The sequence below is a fragment of the Mesoplodon densirostris genome, chromosome 7 (genome assembly GCF_025265405.1).
Source record: "Mesoplodon densirostris isolate mMesDen1 chromosome 7, mMesDen1 primary haplotype, whole genome shotgun sequence".
Classification (NCBI taxonomy): domain Eukaryota; kingdom Metazoa; phylum Chordata; class Mammalia; order Artiodactyla; family Ziphiidae; genus Mesoplodon; species Mesoplodon densirostris.
The window spans coordinates 31,631,507-31,653,279 of record NC_082667.1 but is presented as its reverse complement, the minus strand read 5'-3'; the positions used below and the strand labels follow the sequence as shown (position 1 = coordinate 31,653,279).

The window sequence follows — 21,773 nt, the reverse complement described above, 5'->3', positions numbered from 1 at the left end:
CATGAACTATATATAAAATATGTGATGCTCTAAAGGGGATGTAAACAGTAAACTGCTTGCTTTGATGACTGACAATATGAATATTTGAAAGCAGTATTAGAGACCATGAGGAATAAATATTCATGAGTACTAGGAGTGGGCCATGCAACCTAGGGTCTGAACTTGCATTTTAATGACATCTCCATGTTGGTTAATCTCCAACTGATCTACAGAAGAGCAAAATAAGTTATAAAAAAAAAAAGGTTAACTCCATCCATGTTGAAGCCTGAAGGGGTTGGGGGGAGGGGTCCACTGATTTGACAGTTTACATTTAAAAAAAGAAACTCTGGGCCTCCCTGGTGGCGCAAGTGGTTGAGAGTCCGCCTGCCGATGCAGGGGATACGGGTTCGTGCCCCGGTCTGGGAGGATCCCATATGCCGCGGAGCGGCTGGGCCCGTGGGCCGTGGCCGCTGAGCCTGCGCGTCCGGAGCCTGTGCTCCGCAACGGGAGAGGCCACAACAGTGAGAGGCCCGCATACCGCAAAAAAAAAAAAAAAAAAAGAAACTCTTTGGAAAGCTGAGGATTCTGCAGTTCCCAGAAGGGGAAGGTGAATGTTGAGGGGGTTTTTCAGTTCAGTTGCTGAACTCTCTAAAAAATCTAATGTCAAAGGCTAATTTCTTAAGCAATTTGGGCATCTGAATCTGATCAGGATTCTCTTTTTAAACATTCCATTCTGTCTGATCCAAAGGAAAAATAATTACTTTTGTAAGCATGAAAAAAGTAAAAGCCCAGCACTTTGCAAAGAAATGGGAAGGATTTCTGATGCTCAATTTATGATACGGCCCCTATCTCAGGTAGAGGATCCAAAGACAGAAATATATGATCGTCATTAGGATTGTATATGAACTCAAAATAAGGAGCATACTTATGATATGATCAATATATTTGAAAAACTTAGGAGTACAAAGGTACTTCAGAATGTACCTAACTCTGACCTCTCATGTTAATAGCTGTCCTTTCTGAATGGGTTTCAGCCTCTGCTTAAATATCTATAACAGGAAACTGATCATATTCCAAAGAAGCTTCTTTTTTTCTTTGTTAGATCATAATTCCCTCAACACAGTGTTTTGTATGCAGTGAGCCTGCAATATTTGCTTAATTAAATGGAACTGAAAGTTCTTCTAGATACTACGTACAGTGCCTAAATTCTATCACTGGTCCTAGACCTGCTCTCTGGGGCAACATAAAAAAAAACTCTCTCCCTCCTCCATGTGCCAGTTCTTTACACTCGCGAAGACTGTCCTCTAAATTAGGACGTCAAAAACATGTCACACATGTTGCCACTCTAATCCCCCAGCCGTGACAGGCAGAAACAGTCAGAACATTCTTTCTCATTGAGGCTGGACAGCTCCAGAATTCTTCTTAACCCAGCCTTCCAGGTACCTACCATCATGTGATTTAGATTACCTAAGGTAGAAAGAATACATTCACCATTCCAGACTAAGTTTTCTTGTCCCCAAGCCACCCATTCCAAGTTCTCTCAGCCATTCCTCACTTGCCAATGGTTTCCAACTTCCTATGCATCATGATCACAGTGATCACAATATACACCAATTTGTCAATGCTGTACCGAAAGCAACCTATTTCAGTTCCTTAAACGGAAGATATTCCATACATAGTCTACTTTAGAAATGGGGGGAAATTATTAGTTTCTCCATTTGCGTGTTAGGCTTCTACTAGTACAGACCAAAACACAATGACTTCGTCCAAAGCCCCCCACCGCACACCAACACACACACACACCACTGGCTCCCACTGAACCTGCAGTTTCCTTTGTACAGTCCAAGTCAGCCCCCAAAACCTTGTCTCAACTCCATATTCTCTCTATTTATACAGTTGACTTTTAACCTAACCACAGTATTTTACATTTAAGTAAATGTAAATGATCCAGGTTCTATCATCCAACAGAATGTCTGCTGGCTTTATGTCTCAAAATGATAAGCCCATCATCTGTGACTTCAGATACATTATCAGCCAGTGTGTGAATGTTGGATGTGCTTTCCCCATGTTTTGTAAGAGAGAACACCTTCACCAGGTCTGGTCTAGGAATGTGGCCTGGGACTCCACCAAGCATCTCTGCCCGCAGCATGAAGCAAATTTCTTGGCCTTCAGATTCTGCATGATGTAAAAGAAATTTATCTGTGTTTAAAAACACTCCCCATGATTCAAGAAACAGATGAATATGTGAAAAGACAGAAAAACTTGTTTCGATTTGAGCACAGGTTCCGTATTCAAAAGCAGAAAGCAAGTATCAGAAAAGGCAGCAAATGCTGATGGTAACAGCTCCAAACCAAGAGCGATTAGACTAAATCCCATGTGGCAAAAATTTTATTCAAGGAGTTTCCTTCTATCTCTCTCTCCCTCTCCCACCGCACCCCCATCTCTCTCTATATATACATAAGCTATAGATATATAGCTATTTTTTTAGTAATGTTTTTCCTGAAAAGTAAAGTTTTCTGCACCTGATTGCTTCTATGCATGACGCAGACAATATAATGACTTTCTTTGGTTAACTGCTTACCAGAAATTGGAACAAACTTAACATATACCATCTTCCATTCCCTGAAGCACAATGACTGGCATCGCCCACCAGTACCCCAAAACTGAAAACATTTAAACGAAAATCCACCAGTAGCTTTATAGTTGCTACTGTCTAAATCAGCTTTAACATTTCATATGTTCCAAACATGACAACTTTACGAGTGAGCCAAATTGTACATAAGAAATTTTAGAATTAAGCCAACTAAAGGGCAGTTATAATACATACTAGAAAAACAAAAATATTATTACATTTATTTCTTCCAATTTCTGCCTCTCTGCCAGCAAAACAAATACACATTTTTCTATAATTATAAAGTTTCTTCATTGCCCACATTGCTAGTCAGAAGCTGAGGCAACTATTAGTCAATCTATTTGTTCATTCAACAATATTTGCCTAAGTGCCTCTTCTGCTACCAGAATCATTTTGGATACTATTGTGGAAGCATGCAAAAATGAATGAAATGCAGACTTTGTCATCAAAGAATTTTAAGCTAATTTGTAATTATTGGCTCCTGGCTCCATTACCGGTTTTGGTGCTGGCTCAGATGTACATCTTTATTTATTCTAAGGTTGAGGCAACTCTTAAAATTGCCTTCTCCTTGTCCTTTCCCCGCCCCTTACTTTTTTGGTCTTTAAAGTCTTGCCACATACATGACCTTTTATTTTACTCTTAATTCTTCTCAAATCATTAAAGTTAAAATAAGATCACAGATCAAAGACATTCTTAAGGTCTCTCTACTCTACTTATTTGGTGTTATCATATCTCAGAAAGGGCTATGGATTGCCTGTAGCAAGTAAATAAAATCAGAGCCTTTGTATTCAATGCTTCAACATATATCCTTGAAAATAATAAATGTTAAAAAGGAGGCCAGCCCTTATTCTCGGCAGGTTATTCTACATTTGGCTAATATTAAAATGTTAAAAGGACTTAGTGTAGGTATTGAGGTATGGGTATGGATCTGCCTGTTTTAAAATCTCATCTACAATCCCAAGTGCACCCTAAGCCATACCCTCCCTGCCCTCCCCCGCACATACACTCACCAAATCCGAATAGGGTGGCAAGGCAATCCTAGTAACTGTAGCCTTAGAAAATGGCTCATATGGCAAATAAGCTGTTTGGCTGGTAAAGCTGGTGATTTTGTTCTCTAGGTGGCGCTATTACTTCAACTTTTGATGAGTTGCTTAAATTCCTTCCAACTGTCCGTTTATCTTCTTTCCATTTCCATCACATAAATCTTAATTTTATACATACTAGTTGTAATTAAATGAAAGATTGCCTTCTAGTTTGGTTTTAATAAGCCACTTGAGGTTAAGTGATTTTTCTACCATATGATTTTACACATTTCCTGGTTATGCTGTCTTAGATTTAAAGAATCTTCCTTTGCCCTGCCTTATCCCTTTAAAATGCAGGGGCATGTCAAAAACACAGAGGGTCGTCATAAAGCTTCAGTCAGACCAAAGGAACCAAGATGAAAGCACATTTAAGAGCTACTAGGTTCTGTGAACTTTCAAAATCAAGACATTACTACCGTGACAACCAATGAAAAGTTCTTTCAAGTGAACCTCTGGGGAAAACTGCATAACATTCGTTATTCTCTGGGCTCTTCGGAAATAAACTTTTATTTTATTATGGCTGTCACTGAAGCTTGTGAATTGACTTTGCTTCCCCTCCAGTCACTCTCCTGTTCTACACCCAGCCCCCAATTCATCTAATGGAACCATGCTCAAACTTTAGGCAACGTATAGATGAGATATCAAGGCAATGAGTCACTTCTTAGCATCCAGTATTATTGGGTCAGATTTGTTTCACCAAGAGTATAAGTGTCCCAGAGTTTGTACTTGAATTTAAGTACTTTCATTTAAATACTTCTTATTCATGTTTTTCTTACAGAAATAAGAATACCTTCCAGTTCACTTAGAAAACATGCGCATTTACCACTCCCTCACCCCAGAAAAGGTTGTCCAAAGTCCATATATCAGTGAGCTCCATTGTTTCGTGTCTATCATCAATAATGATTCCATATATTTAATAAATGGGTCCATGACTTTTCTAAGGCTTTAGTATAAGTATTCTGGAAAGTCAGAGATGCGTTTAAAGTATAAAATGATTTAGGATTAAGTAATTCTATGCCTTAAGTGGAAGTTTAAGGAGACTTTGAGGACACTTGTCTAAGCTTAAAAATACCAATGCCTTCCTCTGTTTCCTAGGGTTAAACCCCACATACAAATGACATACGGATTTCATTTGCCAACATCAATTACTGTTTGACATTACTCCATCCTAAACAGAGTAAATGGATGGAGAGTGTAACCAAGAAGTTCACTCATTCACTTTTTGAATGCCCATCTGGGCATGTTATTCATCCTAACAAAGAAAATTTATCACAATGCAACTTAACGTTCAAATGACTTCTTCCTCCATTGAACAACAGCCAGCTGTTTTAAACCTAGAATTCCCCGGAATTCTCTCCTCCTTTCCTCTATTAAAATGCAATTCACAGCTTGAGATTACAGAGCCTGCCAGTGGCTGAAAGGCTGCACTAGATGGTTGAGAGTACTTCAATTAAGCAGCAATTTTGCAATTAGTGGAAACCGAGTGCTCCATAACAATTGTTTGACAACAAGTTGAGACAAGTTAGCAATTACCCTATTGAAGGGATATAGTCACATGCTTTGGGCTAGGCTAGGCTAGCCCCCTCACACAAACAAATCTTCTACACAGGGAAATGAAAGTTGAAAATTATGTTTCAACCATTAAAATAAATTCAGTATTATGGACATCTGAAATAGCAGTGCTTCTCATTTTAAAAGGTATTCAGAGTTGAGCTTTCATATATTTAATACTTCTCCATGCTGTTTTCATTCAAGCAGGCTAAAATAGTTCTTCTGTCTACTCTGGGACTAACCTACAAAACCTAAAATGTTAATCAACTACTAGTATATGACCTTTCCATTGTGTACATCTTCAATATTCTTGAAGCTCAGTAGAAGATAAAGTCTATGGTTGAGACCCAAAGCTGCTGGCTGTTACATTCCACAAATTCACTACCTGCATGTAGGGGCTGTGGATGGATGTGTGTGACCCAGGTTGGGTGGTGGCGGAGGTGTTGGATACTTACAGAAGATTCTGAAGACAAATGTACAAAAACATAAACAAGCTCTTTGCTCTACTATCAGGTGGGTGTGCTCAGCTTGCTGTGTGTGTTTAAGTTACAAACCAGAGCTATTTATGTTAAAAAGAAATGAGATTATCAATCATATTCCTTTTGACTATTGAAAAGCTGGGACTCTTAACCATTCCAGGAAGAAGAGAATAACTTACATTCTAATGGTGCCCTTATTAAACAGGAAACTCAAGGACTTTGAGCCAGGATTTTAGAAATTTACATTATTTACAGGACTTTCCTCTCTCCTAGTTAATCAAAATGAACCAGCAATATTCCAGCACCTTCTCACCCCTCTGTGGCCATTTTGAGATTTAGGCAATTAACTCACATAGTATAAATGAATCATTTGAGGAGATCATTGCATTTTAGGCAAATGATCACTTTCTTAGTTCCTTCTGTTTGCAAGTAAAAGTTACACTTATTGAAAAGACATCCTAAAACAGAGTTCCTAAATGCTTTATTTTCTGGATATTCAAATGTTGACCTGCTATAAATCTCAAAAGACCTTAAATATCATCTTAAAATAAACAAGATTTCCAGTTACTAATTCAGCTCTGAATAGGCAATGAAAGGCTCCAAAGGTATGTGAAAAATTACTCTGTTATTTTCCTTTTTAAAAAAAATGTGATGTCTAAGTGTGTCTGCAATGTTCTAATGCTTCAAAACATGTACGTAAGTCTTGTTTATCTGGAAATCATTTCTTTCTGCTTATATCATTCATAAATAGAAAACGTTCTGTAATGACTTAAAATAGCTCTACATACACAGTGCTTCTCCTGTCATAATACTTAGTACCGGTCTATATTTACCAACATTTATCACATTTTGCAAAATAAAGTGGAAGAAAAAAAAAGACAACGACTTTATGGCCCTGGAATTCCAGTAAGGGTAACCAATGTGTTTTAAATTCCAGTAAAGGTATGGTTACATTTCAACAAGTGTCTCTTTCCTTTCTCTTACCTCCGCTGCAAGTCCAGCAGTAAACTTACAAAAGAAGAATCTTAAGCAAGGTATTTGCAAAATCAAGGAACAGGAGTTAGAGACTGTTTTAAAGGGGTGTGGTTCCCAGGGTCAAAACTTTGTGATCTATTACTTATAATAACAATAATTTGAAGTGCTACATGCCATAATCTCAGAAACCTTCAACCTAAAAATAATGTAAACATCGAGGGGTCCCATGTTTAGATGAATTAAATCTGTAACTATACCTCAATAAATTAAAATGCAAAAAATGTAAGTATATACAAATATACTTTTAAATATACTTTTAAGCCTCTGACTTTATAACGAACATATAAAAAATAGATTTTTTTTGATAAAATTAAAGGAGAAGGGGTATTTTCCCAAAAGTCAAGCCAATTTGAAGGTCTCATTTAATAACATTATATCCTATTAAAAATCAATATGCAGTCTTATATGCAGTGAAAAATCAACGTTCCCAATTACATATGGCTTTGCTTTAAAAGATAACTGTACTAGAATTAATAAACACTCAGAAATATGCTTTCCTTTGCTTCTGGCCAAGAACATTCCTGCATTCTTGTCAGAAAACGTTCGCTGTTTACTGCTGACGTAGAGAAGTAAGCGTTGAGATCCCTGAAGGACACTAAAATGAGATCCAGGAATCCCTAACACACCACTAACCGTAGCCTGTCAAAGCTCCCCCAGCTCAAGGAAAACTTTTTGCATTGGAGCCAAAGAGGCGCAACAAGTCGAAATTCATCCGAGTCGGGAGTCAGAAGCGTCATTCAACAAGTCCCTCCTACCAGCTACTGAAGGGATTCCGCAAAGCCGTCTCTTACCACTTCCCCACCCCCAGCAGCTGCTCGGGGCAGCTTGGCCGGCAGAGGGCACCCTCTACCTTCCCTAGCGCCTTTCTCCCCACCCCCCACCCCCCACCTCCTTCAGGCCCCTCCAACCGAGTCCCTCCACCCCGCTCCACCCGCAACACACAAACACAGCATCCTCCGACAGTCACTCTAGCTCACCCCAGCAGCCCCAAGGCTTTTCTTCCCTAGAGGTGCCACCGGTCTGCAATTCCCCTTCTCTGCCCGTCAAGCAAAAAGCCTCCAACCCTCAGCTATTTCTTTCCAGGCACGGCTCACTCACCCATTTCCTCTTCCCGGCTCTGCATCCCCAGAGACCTACCCCAGTCACAATCTGTCCCCCCAATACACACACACATCCCTCCCAGCCCCCGAAAGTCAAAACCTTTTACTTTCCTGGAAGGTGCCTCAAGGGAGGGGCACGGGATGGAGAGAGGTGTGGGCACAACTAGCCCCGGAGTCCCGCAGCCCCTTTCACGTCCGAGCTGCAGCGGTGTCTCAAGTTTCCCGAGATAAACTGGTACTGGACCAGGATAAGTCCGCTTTGATCTCAACTCTTGGGGAGCAGGTGACAGTGTGCAGCTTGGCTGGAGCCCCGGACGGGGATGAGGGCTGAGGGAGCAAGGGGCCCCCCGAAATCTGCGCGGGGACATCCCAGCCCATGGGAAAGATTCCTATCTCAGCCCCAAGCCCGTCACCTCAGTCGGGGCCCCCGACAGCTGGCTCCCTGGCCGCTCTCACAGCCTCTCCTCTGCTGGAGAAGGGTTTCGGGGGACCGCGGGGCGCCTTCTTCCCCCATCGCGCAGCTCTGCGTCTCCTCTTGGCTTTCTCTCCCCCACTTCGGGGCTTCCAGGCGTTCCTCTCCCTCGGGGGTCCTGGCTGCCCCTCTGGATCGTGGGGTGGGAGGAGAAAGCTCCAAAGGAGCAACTCAAAGTCCCCCCTTCTCGGGACTCGTGCAAGGGAGGAAAGGAGGAGTTCTGGCCTCTTCCCATAACTTCGGGACCCCCCCCCCCAGCCAACTTTCGCCGGCGGATCGGCGGCTCCCGCGCCAAGACCCACGCCCGATGCTCGCCTACCTCGGGGTTCACACAAAGCTCACGGGTCCCGGGCGGCGGAGTCACATCGTTGGCCCTCTCCTGGCCCCTGCGCCCAGCCCCGGTCCCCGTCGCGGAGCCGCTCGCCGCCGGCCCCACAGAAGCGGGTGGCAGCTGCAGTTGAAGCGTCTCATCAAAGCTTCTCTAGGAGGAGGTGGGGGGCGCGCCGGGCCGGTTCCTCGGCCCCGCCCCGGAGCCCGTGGCGCGACGGGGTGCGCGGGACGAAGAGCGGGCGGGTGCGCCCCGGAGCGGCGGCGACGAGGACCCAGAGCTCCAGCCTGCGCCTCGAGCTCGGGTCAGACATTATTTAGCTCTTCGGTTGAGCTTCGATTGGTCAAACGGCGCCGCCCCCCGCCCCCCACCCCCGAGCTCGCCCGCGCCACCGAGACCCGTGCGGGGCGGCAGCTTAAAGGGGACGCCGCGCCTTTCCCTTGCCCCCGCTCGGCCTCAGGGACTCCCCGGGCTTCCGGAGCTCCCCGGGCCCGCGCGCCCCGTTCCGCCAGTCTCTGGGGGCCCGCGACGTGGCCCCGCAAGCCCCGCGCCCGTCCCTGGGGCGACCCAACTGGACGCGCGCGCCACGCCCGCGGCTCTGAGAGGCGACCTAGCCCCCGCCCCGGGGAACCCCTCGTCCCGCGCCCTCCGCGTAAACCCAGGCTGTGCGCGCCGGGGCGGGAGCTAGCGAGCGCGAATCCAGAGCCCCCAGGGTCTTGCTCCCCTCCTCGGCAACTCCCTCCGCCCCATCCCGGCACCCAAGTTCTGTGAGAGAGGGCGTGCGTTTCCCGGGCCATGGACACACCTTCCCGCACCTTCCCGCACGACGGAGCTTGAAAACGCGAGCACACAATGAAATCGCATGGAGCATGGGGGCTACTGGTTTACTCCGCTACCTTAAACACGCCGCGGCTTAAACAGAGTTCGTGCACTGACCTCTCCGGAGTTTGCCTAATAGGAATTCAATCAAGATAATAACGGCATTTTTTATTAATGAACGCCCCCAGATAACGTTACACCAAGTTACTTGCTTCCAGCCAGGAAGCCGAGGCAACGACAGACCTCACTCAAGCAATACGCTTTCTAGCCGACCAGAGAAAAACGGCAAGAGAAAGAAAGAAAAGAAACCCACCTTATTAGTCACTACTTGTCAAAGTAAACATCAAGGCAGCTGCTCTGGGGAAGACTTCGGCACCGAAACTCCCAGACTCTATTCTTTTTTTCACGTTCCCTTTGGTTAAAAAGAAGTGGTAGGGGGGAGTCTTTGGTGCCCGGTATGTACTCCTTCTGTTCTGCAGCAAAGAAGTTAAATTATTGATAGTGGAAATTGCATGGCGGAGGTAATACTCGCACCCCCTGAGCGAAGAGCTCCATTTGATCTCGGCAGCAGGGAGATTTCATGCTAGCTCGCCTGGGGGAGCGGCTGCGCGAGCAGCACTCTCCGGGTGAATGGGAAAGTGGGTGGGAGTCCACGAGAGGGCTCCACGGTGCCTTGACGTGCGCTGTCATATGATACCTCCGCTGCCTCGAAATAGACACTCTAGTGCACGAATTACCAGAATCAAAATTCAGCGCATTTAAAATGATACATCTTTTATTAGAAGAGTTCCGTTAAAGGGCATTGCATGGTTCTGCAGATGTTTTCAGTTCCCTCCCTAGCAAACTTACACACATAAAACAACCCTTTTAATAAAGAACCTGGGCAGCAAAGATAAATAAAAAGCCTCTGTTTAAACGTGTGTGTGTGTGTGTGTGTGTGTGTGTGTGTGTGTGTAGGGGGTGGGCAGCTGGCTCAATTAATCCTCACCTCGCGCCCCTCCCCCCGCAGCAGAAGAGCAGTCTTTCGGATTCTTAGTTGCAGGTAGCCGAGACCCTTGGAGAGAATTTAAGTGGCTAGAGTCCAGAGGACCATTTTCATTTTGCCATTGGACGAACGTTTTCAAACGTCTACCTAGGTTCCTGCTTTAAAGCTGAATTTTCTTCCCATTAGTTCGACCGATCCGTAAGCACTAGGACAGACCTTAAAATTTAGAATAAGGAACGGAACAAGACCCCAGCATTTAACTTGGAGTCCTTGGACGTCCTCCGAGCATAAAAAACCACCTGGGTTGCCTATTAAAATGCAGAGTTCTCCTCCTGAAATTGTGATTTAGTAAGGGTGGGGCAGCGTCCATAAATTAGCATTTTAACAAGCACCTCTAGTGATTGGGAAGCAGAAAATCTGAGGTTACACTTTGAGAAACATTCTTTCTTAAGAGATGCATAAATGAGTGTCATAGCAATCTCCCCCCAAATTTGGTAGGCAGTTTTATGTGTATGTGCATTTTTGTCTGTAATCTCAAAGGGGTTTGACCTAATAATTGCTAAGACTCACTGCTTTAAAAATTTCTCTAAACAGTCCAACATTAATTTGGGGAAAGGGAAAGATTTATAAACAGTTTCCTTTCCTGGACCCTCCTGTGGTTATCAAAAATGTGCTGTTGAACTGAGTATATAATATCATTATATACTCAGTTCAGTTTACCTAAGGGTTTACAGTTTAAAAAATGAGTGCACTTATATTAGCTGTTTTAGAGCTCCTAAAGACCAGTCACAGAAATTATTATTCCTATTTTATAAATGAAAGCCTGAGGCTCGGTGCCACAAAATAATTTGCCCAAGTTCACACAGTTAAATGCCAGAGATAAGACTTTAATAAATCAGGAACTCTAGCTAGAAATATCCCTGCCTCTCTCCACCCCTAATAAAGGGAAGCTGTCTGTTTCTTGGAAGTGTTATCAGGATGTGTGATCTTTCAGAGCCTCTTTGCAAACTGTTGGACTGAATAGTCAAATTATTCAAATACATGCATATTCTTAGAGTGTCACACATTTAGCTTTGCACCTCTATCAACTTGAGGGTATACATCACCAATACAAACTACCGTACAGCACAGATGGTGAAGTATATTGTGGAATATTTAATGTAAGTGAAATAGACTGGCTAGTGGGAAGCAATGAAGGACAGAGGCCAAGAAGCCCAGCCTGGCCACCTCAAAGAACCTCTGAATTGATTGCCAGGGGTGTAGGCTGAATGCAAACACAATTTCTTTTAATATGGCAAAACAATTTGAGAAGCTAGATTATAAATTTAAAAAAACAAAACTTGTACTGATTTATAAAGTACTGGAGGAGCCCTACCCTAAGATTTTGTTTTAATAATTTTATGCTAACTTCAAACCAATGCTTACTTTCCAACTTTAAATTTGCTTGAAAATGAATTATTTCCACAGTTTTTTAAGCTCATTTGTAATTTAGTTCCTTCCTGAAAAATACCTAGCCAGTGCATATCAAGAATCTTAGCATTCTCAGTGCTGCTGAGTGAAAAGTTATGGCAAATCTATATGCTAAATTCATGTCACCACGTCAGCATTTCTGAAGGAAGGAGTGTCCTTAATTCTGAGACTCTGATTGTATCTATGGCCAGTCTTCTTACTCCTACTCTCCCTTGATGTTATACAGATGGATATATCTTTACTTTCCAGTGTGTGGTGCAGTTTTACTGAGGAAAAGACAGATGAATCAGAAATGTCAGGAATATTTAGAAATAAAAGAAGATCAAATGCCAATTCAGATAAACCCTCTAATGAATCAGACCTCTGGACACTTCTGAGCATTTCCAGACTTTCTGATTTGTGATTATGGTGTTACCAAAACAATAAAAGACAATACTTAAACACTTGCCTATTTGCCTTAAAAATACATCTTACATTTAAAAAAGACACCAAGGTAAACTAAAGTTGTACCAGTGTCTTGAATGGAATTCTGAATAATTTTTTTTATTTGTTTAATTCTGGTAGCATATAGAGATAGTGTTAGAGGTCTAAGATCAAATTTTTACAAAATAATTTTCCTATTGTGATCACGGGTGATGCTGAAAGTATAGAGCACGTATTTCTGACTCTTCTTAAAGATTGGTCTCTGACATGATTGCTGTGTTAGGAGCAAAGATTCCAAGTTTGTGATCTGAATATTTCCTCGATCACCAAAAGGAGGAAAAACTTCACTGCTTGAAAAGAAAATGCTTCCTATTTCACTTACAAAATTAATTTTGAATTAGTCAAAATCCCTATTTATTTTTGGTTATGGTCTAATACTATCCTAACACAATGTTCTAGAAGGACAAAGGCCAGGGAGAAATTACCATCTATTCTTGTCAGGAAATGTGAACTAATCCTCATTACCCAAGTGGGAACAGAGGCAGTAAACTCAGATTTGACATTGACATATTTTTTCTATTAATAATTTTAATTGGCTGAGGTCAATTCTACTATCACTATAAGCATTTTATGTTTAATTATGTTTACTTAAGTTTCCTAGTTACTCCTGCCTTCAGTCTTCCTTGCAAAAAAAAAAAAAAAGCGTTCAGAATCAAATGAATTGACCTCAAAAACTGCTGAAAATTGGAGTAATTAGCATAGGGAAAATAATAAGTAAACAGAAAACTCTCCTGCTGAGCAGAGTGACAAAGATGTCAAAGTCATGATTTCAAAGCCCCAATCTAATGCCAAACTGTCACTCACAATCCTCCAAATTATTGAGTAAGGCCCGTCCTGAGAAAAATCTTAAAGGAGGAATAATATCCCTATTAATTAGATGGTACCTTTATATGAGGTGTACTTCTTGTATGTAAGCTTTTCATAAACCATAAGAATAGCTGTGTGCCATATTCAAATGTGTCCAAATTGATTAACACCTGTTACAGGAATTATGTAACCAGGCATGGCCATTAGTGACAAACAAAAGAAAGGAACCATAGTAAGAAAATGTTAGAAGGTCCAAGATTAAGAGAGTAGCACAGGGCTTCCCTGGTGGCGCAGTGGTTGAGAGTCCGCCTGCCGATGCAGGGGACACGGGTTCGTGCCCCGGTCCGGGAGGATCCCACGTGCCGCGGAGCGGCTGGGCCCGTGAGCCATGGCCGCTGAGCCTGCACGTCCGGAGCCTGTGCTCCGCAACGGGAGAGGTCACGACAGTGAGGCCCCCATACTGCAAAAAAAAAAAAAAAAAAAAAGAGAGAGTAGCACAAGAAGGTCAAAAACTGATCCCATCTGGGAATAATATTTAGTTGGATCAAAAAAAATGCATAAAAACCATTATGAAACAACTAACTCACAGACATATAAGAGTCATCAACTTGTAGCCCTCCAAGTTACCAGATTTTCCCTGAGAACATTTAAAAAATAATAGTGAGGAATAAATTGGTTTACTTGTTATAATGTTTCTGTAAGCATAGTCAGAAGGGATGTGATTGAGGGCTTAGGACAAAAGTTAGAACTGACAATGGTAGCTGACTCTTTGCTGGTTTTGCTGGGAGAAGAGCCAGGAGATTTAGCAAGTTTAAACCAAAGGGTTTCAGGACATTGAATCAGATTGTAAGGAGCGGATTATATTTTTGAGACCCAACTATTTAGGCTGTGTGATGATTGGGGTGAGAGCTTTCCTACTGCTAAATTTTATATTCTTCATGGAGAAAGTTAGCAACATATGCAAAAAAATTTAGAAAAAAATAATTACTGAACTTCCTAAAGTCATGTTTTAAAAATCACACTAAGAATTTGTCCTATTTTTCCATGATTCTGAATCTACACAGTGCCTATGGTGAATTTTTTTTGGAGGAAGGACCCAAGCAGCTTGTGATGCCTTGTCCAAGTCCTCTGGATAGCCCAGGGCTGGTGGGAATAAAGTCCTCAATGGCACACATGTGGCAGCAAGGATTAGGCTTTAGATTTGTCTCAGATGTGGAATCATTTGGAAACCTCTAATGCTCTTGACCTTTCTCAACTTCAGTTAACTACCTTCACTTCTTAGTTTCGTTCATTCAATTGATAAAAACTTACTGAGCACCTACTGCCAGCCAATGCTCTATGGACTAGAATCCAGGCAGATGAGTAAAACACATTTCAGCCCTTTAGCTGCTCAAATTCTAGACATAATGTTTGTCTTTTAATCCATTGGGCCACTTGTGAGTTAGTTAAAATTAGGAAATTATGCTTTGTTTGGTTTTGTTTTCCCTTGTCATGGGTTTAATGTATAGAAGAATGACCATCAGCATGACCCTAGTGGCCAAGGGGTAGCAGTGATGGACAAGAAACTTGTTCCCAAAGCTGGAGGGACAGGGACTTCCCTGCTGGTCCAGTGGTAAAGAATCTGCCTTCCAATGCAGGGGACATGGGTTCGATCCCTGGTCAGGGAACTAAGATCCCACATGCCGTGGGACAACTAAGCCCCTGTGCCACAACTACTGAGCTCGCGCACCTCAGCTAGAGAGCCCATGTGCCGCAAACTAGAGAGACCATGAGCTCTGGAACCTGCACGTCACAACTACAGAGCCCATGCACCCTGAAGCTCACATGTCACGACTAGAGAGAGAAAACCTGCAAGAGAAGCCAGCACACCACAATGAAAGATCCCGCGTGCCTCAACGTAGATCCCGTGTGCCTCAATTAAGACCCAACGCAGACAAAAATAAAATAAATAAATAAATAACTGATTAAAAAAAAAAAGCTGGAGGGGCAGCTAGCAGCTGGGGAGGGCCCCCCATGGTTGATCAGTGCCCTAGCCATCTTTTGTTAGCAGTGTTTTACAGAAGGTGGACAAAGGATAAGGGATCAGGGGTGGAGGTAGTGGTAGGGAGAAAATGAGACATAGTTCAGGAAAATAATTTTTCTAAATATGATTAAGTAGACTTATAAAAAGATAGATCCAGAGGGATCTTATGAGATTATCTCATCCACCTCACTACTCATAGGCCTATCACCGCAGACCAAGGAAATAGACTACACATCCTTCTTCTGAGGACCTAAGAATCCAGCCATTCTAGGGCTTGGAAGTTCTCACTTGTAACACATTTTTGTTCTTGTTGCAATTTATATTTTATTTCATTTCATCCAACCTTAGTGAAGATGGAGAACAGCTGCTTCCTAACCTTCTTGTGCTATTAAGTCACCCCTCAGCCTTTTCTCGTAGCGAGAAATCAGATCTCACAAACTCTCTTCATAAACTCCAACTTCCAATCCATTAATCATGGCCCTTGGTCTACCCTGGATCTCCTCCAAGATCTCCATATTCTTCTGAAAATATGGAGGCCTGTATTAGACATGTCTGTGAAATTATCCAGGGCTCAGGAAACATTGGAGTCATGAATTATCTGAACACAGCTGTTGGGAAAAACTAGAGGGAAGATTCAATCAGAATGACAAATCCTTTCCTTGCAACTTGGAGACAGAAGTGATTGTTTCATAAATGATGAGCCCTTATGTCAAAGCTATATATTCTATCCTTAGTTTTCAGATGAAGCATTTTTCAAAAGAAACAGATCTTTAATAAGACATTTTATTTTTACTTCTCAACAAAATTGTTTAAGAACAAGTAATTTTTCTGTTCTCCACTTAATGTCCCAAGTTGTGCACCTTTACCTGATAAATTAGGATAGTGCTTTCATCTTCTCAAGTAATTTCTCTCAGAAGGTAAGGTCTACACTACATGAATTTTGAAGTTTGAACTTTCTCCTAAATTGGACCATTTCTTTTCATTTTGTCTGCATTAAAAACCTAATTAGAGGGCTTCCCTGGTGGTGCAGTGGTTGAGAGTCCGCCTGCCAATGCAGGGAACACAGGTTCGTGCCCCGGTCCGGGAAGATCCCACATGCCGTGGAGCAGCTAGGCCTGTGAGTCATGGCCGCTGAGCCTGCGCGTCCGGAGCCTGTGCTCCACAATGGAAGAGGCCACAACAGTGAGAGGCCCGTGAACCCCCCCTCCCCCCAAAAAACTAATTAGAATACAGTATAACTAAGTTGAAGTCCATAAAAGAGAATCATGTTAACCTACGTGATTCCAAGAATCAAGTTTAACTGATGATTTCACTTGTCAGGTATATCTCAATTATGATTTCACCATCCAATGTGACCAAATATTTGGGGTCTTCTAATTCTTGATAGCCCGGCTGAAAAGCATGGGATCAGCTGAAATATCATTCCTACTACTCACAGTTGTCTGTTTAGGGCAAGTTGAAGGAATTCAATGGTAACTGTAAAATCAATCCAGCAATCCCAAGAAGAAATTAAGCCAGACATGGAATGAAATCAACACTCTAAAAAGAAACTGAGTAGAAAAAGGGAACATTTACTTCCCCTTCATAATATCATTTTGAGAAACTGTCAAGGGACTCTGTGATCAAAAGATTACTAAGAGTGTTTGCTGTTAAGTAGGAACTTCTAAAACCTTAGTCTACCAAGAAGGGTAACAAGAAGTGCAGAATCTAGTTGAACCTAAGGAAGGGTGATGTTGATACAGATGGATAGGACAAATATAATAGTTCGTAAAACGTGAGGGCAGAGAGATGTGGTAGAATGGGAAATGAATGGGGGAAAGCAGAGCCACACATTTAAATCCCAAGACCCATTAATTAATTAATTATCATTTTAGTTATTGTTACATATGTACTCAGGAAAATTCATTTTTCTCTGCTTGGACAGTAGTCATGACCTGGGAGAGAGGCTGATGTGTGTGAGGTGGGGGAAAATAAGGCTAGATATCCAATTTTGGAAGTCAGATTTTGAGTCCGTGATACAAATTAAATATATTTCTGGGATGCGAATTCAGCCTACGGTCAGCTTTCCTTAAGACAGGCTCCACACTAATTTAGAAAAATGAAGACCCCACACTTCCTTTCTTACCAAATTTTATGCTTCTCCCAAATGCAGTAAAATATTTAGCATTGAGGAACTTATATTTCATAGACATGTTTTCCAGGAGGCTTTGGGAAGAATGAGCCAATGCTATCATATATTTTGGCCTTTTTAGCAAAAAAAAAAAAATTCCCAGGATAAATAACTGAAGTTAACTTGCATTGCTCATTGCTTTATGTCTATACTGAATGCTAACTTGAATTACCATTCTCACATAATAAACATATTTTTATGATATTACAACCAGATTGTGGATGTAGATCATCTTAGAACTACTTTGCAAGCCAAATTTCCATTGCCTTCCATTTTATCTGCACACAAAAACTAATTAAAGTGAGTAAAAATAAGTTGAATTCCATAAAAAAGGATCATGCTAACCTACATGATGCCAATTTATCTCAAAAAAATATGTCAAAGTTTGACATATTCTTGACTATTTGCTTGACTAATTAACATTTTTTCTAATTTTACTTTTTGTTACTGTGTTTTTGATAAGTCAGATTGTTATTTATTGATATGATTTTGCCCTCCATTCCTAGGAAGAATTTATAAAATTCTAATTTACCCTTCAATGAATTGATAAGAGCACAACTTCAGAATAGTATTTAATAATAGAAATTAATTTCAAAAGCAGAATTATATGTATAGATGTCATATGAAGAACAAAGGAACAGTCTTAAAGCGTATTCCTTTGGAAAATGTCATGAGTTAAGAAATCTAAAGTTTAAATTAGTAAACGTTTCTTAACATTTTTAAGACAAGGGATTTTAAGAAATTTTAGAATTTCTTCCTTATTTCTTGATTGTTTTAAGAAAAATAAATCAATTTTTTGTTTTCCTAGGGTGAGAGGGGAGGAAGCTACAAGAATAATAAATAAAGCTGTTGTCAAATCTCAGATAAAAATCTAGAACCAACTGAAAACACTGGGAATAATATAGGAATGAATGAAAACTTGAGGTTTCAATTCATCTTGTCTTAGCGTCTCAATAATCGTAAATTAACTGTGGAGGTTTGAAGAAATTTAAAATACTATAATTAGTTTTGTGCTACCAATTTGAAATTAATAATGTCATATTGGAATGGTATTAACATTTTGTTAAGTATGTTTATATTTAAGAAATTAATCTAAGCTATATACAAAAAAGCTTTACTTTGAAAATCAAGATAATTAAAATCTTGCACAGACTATTCATTGTTTTCTTTTTTTTAAATTTTCATTTATTATTTTTTTGGCTGTGTTGGGTCTTTGTTGCTGCGTGCGGGCTTTCTCTAGTTGCTGCGAGCGGGGGTTACTCTTCCTTGCAGTGCGCGGGCTTCTCATTGTGGTGGCTTCTCTTGTTGCGGAGCATGGGCTCTAGAGTGCATGGGCTTCAGTAGATGCAGCACATGGGCTCAGTATTGTGGGTCCTGGGCTCTAGAGTGCAGGCTCAGTAGTTGTGGCGCACGGGCTTAGTTGCTCCGCGGTATGTGGGATCTTCCTGGACCAGGGCTCGAACCCACGTCCCCTGGACTGGCAGGCGGATTCTTAACCACTGCACCACCAGGGAAGCCCCGTTGTTTTCTTATGTTTTGATTATTGGGAAATAGAAGAAATGTCATTGTCACATGATATGATTGTAAGGCCCTCAGTAGTCAAGAGAATTGGGGTTCTAGTTTAAACTATCACTCTGGCTGTGTGACCTGTACAAATCACTTCACTAGCCCAAGATTGTTCACATCAATACTATCAGTTTCACAGAAATATTTGTTGAATAAGTGGAGCAATCTTAACTACTGTACACCTCAGTTGCCTGATCAATGAAACCAGGGCAGTGCGCTATAAGCTGTGGTTGTCAAGCCTGGCAGCACATTCAGACCTTAGCTCAAAGGAACGAATGATTCAGGTGATTTCAGTGTACTGGGGAAACCTGTGAACTAGATCGTCTTTAAGGCTTTTTTCTATCTAAATTTGGACTGCTTGCAGGAACTGTGTATCATTTGGTAAACTAAACTTGGAACTCATGAAAATATTTCCCCTAAAGTTAAGAGCCTTGAGCCAAGGTAGGATTCATACTCTTCTATATAATACATAGTTATCTCTGATGAGGTTTTAGGTAGACTTTTTCATACACCAAAATGTCCTTTAAGATCATCCTTTCACCCCTGGGCTGGTTTCTGAGCTCTGGGACATATCAAATGCATTATGAGTTCAGGTCATCCTTCCTTGCATAGACCAGAATGGCGGCCGGATGGATTCTTCCCATTGACCTCCACATCCTTGATTCCTTATATGACTTTAGCACCTCTGCAGAGACCACTGACTTGTACTATCTTCAACTACCAGTATGCAGCCAATCTCTCATTTAAAACCACATCTTTCTAAGAGTTGTTTTCCAGGAGGAAGATGGAAGAAATTTATTAGGAAGATGTGCAAATAGATATATTACTCCCTTACCCAGGCTATCCCCCGCCTTAGTTTCTAGAGCTGCTATTCTGAGTTCTGAGTTGGTGCAAAGACGCAAAGGACCCAGACACAAATACCTGGCATTCTCCCAAATGAGATGCTATTTTCAGAGAAGTTCCAAGTTTGGAGTAGGGCTTTGGGAGGAAGAACATTAAATTGCAGAAGGAAAGCCAATAAACATTTTAGTCCCCAGCAGGGACTGTAAGCCTTGCAATTACGTTTAGGATTGTGCTTGGCCATCCTCTTCTTTTCCATCTCTGTAAACAACATGTTAGCTTTGGAGGTTTGTCATCCACTGTGTTTTTGGAGAGGGAGTTCCTCATCACAGCATCGGCAGTGCTATAGCCAGTAACAGTTTGAAAAAGCAAATTTATGAAAAGGCTTCTAAACACACTAACTCCTAATCTAAACAATTTATAACGTTTCTTACTCAGAAACTCTCAGAAGTCAACTAACTTGGAACTGCCCTAAACAAGTTAAGAAAGGAGTCACACATCATCCATGGGGTTAATAAACTAAAGTAAGTGGAAGGAAGAACGTGCAGGTGAAGAGTTCCAGATAGTAATCTTTTTTTTTTTTTTTTTTTTTTTTTTGCGATACGCGGGCCTCTCACCGTTGCTGCCTCTCCCGTTGCGGAGCACAGGCTCCGGACGCACAGGCTCAGCGGCCATGGCTCACGGGCCCAGCCGCTCCATGGCATGTGGGATCTTCCCGGACCGGGGCACGAACCCGTGTCCCCTGCATCGGCAGGCGGACTCTCAACCACTGCGCCACCAGGGAAGGGAAGCCCTCAGATAGTAATCTTTGTCTTCAGTGACTATGTACTTATTTCTGGACAATTTTCTCTCTTGCTGGTGTTTTAAACATGACAACAATTATAATAAGAACGGCTAAGATTGTATAGGGACTTACAGATTAGTTTACTGATTAAAAGAAAGGGCCCGGACCTGGGTTTAGTCAAGCTTTGCCACTTATTGGCTCTGCTAATTTAGGATAGTTAATTAATTAACTGATGCCTCAGTTTCCTTATCTTTCAAATAGGAATACTAATAATCTCTGCCTAGAAAGATCGTTGTGGGGATTCGATTAACTATGGAAATGTAGAATGCTCACCACAGTGAACTCAGTAAAGTTTGATTTGATTATTAATTTATCTGATCCTCCCCAAACACTTTAAGTAACATCACTCTCTCCATATTATGATTGTGAAAATGGCACTTCAAAACTGATAGGTGACACTTAGTGGTCTGAAAGTTTTTCATTAGTTAGAAAAGATTCAATATAATTCTAAATCAGCATTTGTGGCCGCTGATTTTGAAATTCTCAGCCATCTCAAAGGGTTGTGTTGAAGATCTCTTAACAAAATGTATGTGCAAACCTGATAATGGGGAACCCAAATCAAATCTGGGTGGTAGCTATTAGATAGGGAAGTGTGGTTTTATAATGGACTTTGGAACCAGAGAAAATTAGGTTTGAATTTTAGCTTTTCCATTTAAGATTCGCTGTATAATTTGGGGTAAATAAACTCTCTGAGCTCCAGTTTCCTTATTTATACAATTAGAATATAATCTATCTCAGAGAATTGCTTTGAGGGTGAAATAATAAATGTCAATACAAAGCAAACAACTTAGCCCTGGATAAATGCAAAATGAATGTTATCCCATCCCATCATAATTTGCATATACTTTCCCATAGTATAGTAATGACAGAAATGAAGTCTTTATAACTTGTTGAGGTTAGTGAAGTCACACCAGGAATCTGAGGCCATGCTCACTGAGTTAGTGAACAGAGTCTGGACTTTTTCTCTTTTTCAATGGAACAATGGATTCTAGGGTAGTGGGGTAGCCCGTGTGGTGCTGAGGATAAACTTCGGAGTAACAGCAAGCTCAGCCAATAGAAACATGTCTACTACACCTTAGCCATCTCATCAGTTGGTTCTTTATCCACT

The 21,773-nt window shown here is 41.5% G+C and overlaps 1 protein-coding gene across 3 annotated transcripts in view; it reads right to left on the bottom strand.

The window, feature by feature from the left end:
- BDNF (brain derived neurotrophic factor) overlaps nt 1-10,090 on the bottom strand; it is a 36,530-nt gene extending 26,440 nt beyond the window's left edge. The window contains exon 1 of one of the 3 annotated variants that reach the window (XR_009532945.1): nt 8,650-8,732. The gene's annotated coding sequence lies outside the window, so the exon portion shown is untranslated. Of the gene's footprint in view, nt 1-8,649; nt 8,806-9,790 lie in introns of those variants that run through there. The other 2 variants (XM_060102949.1, XM_060102951.1) reach the window with 2 other exon arrangements.
- Nucleotides 10,091-21,773: the final 11,683 nt, after the last annotated feature.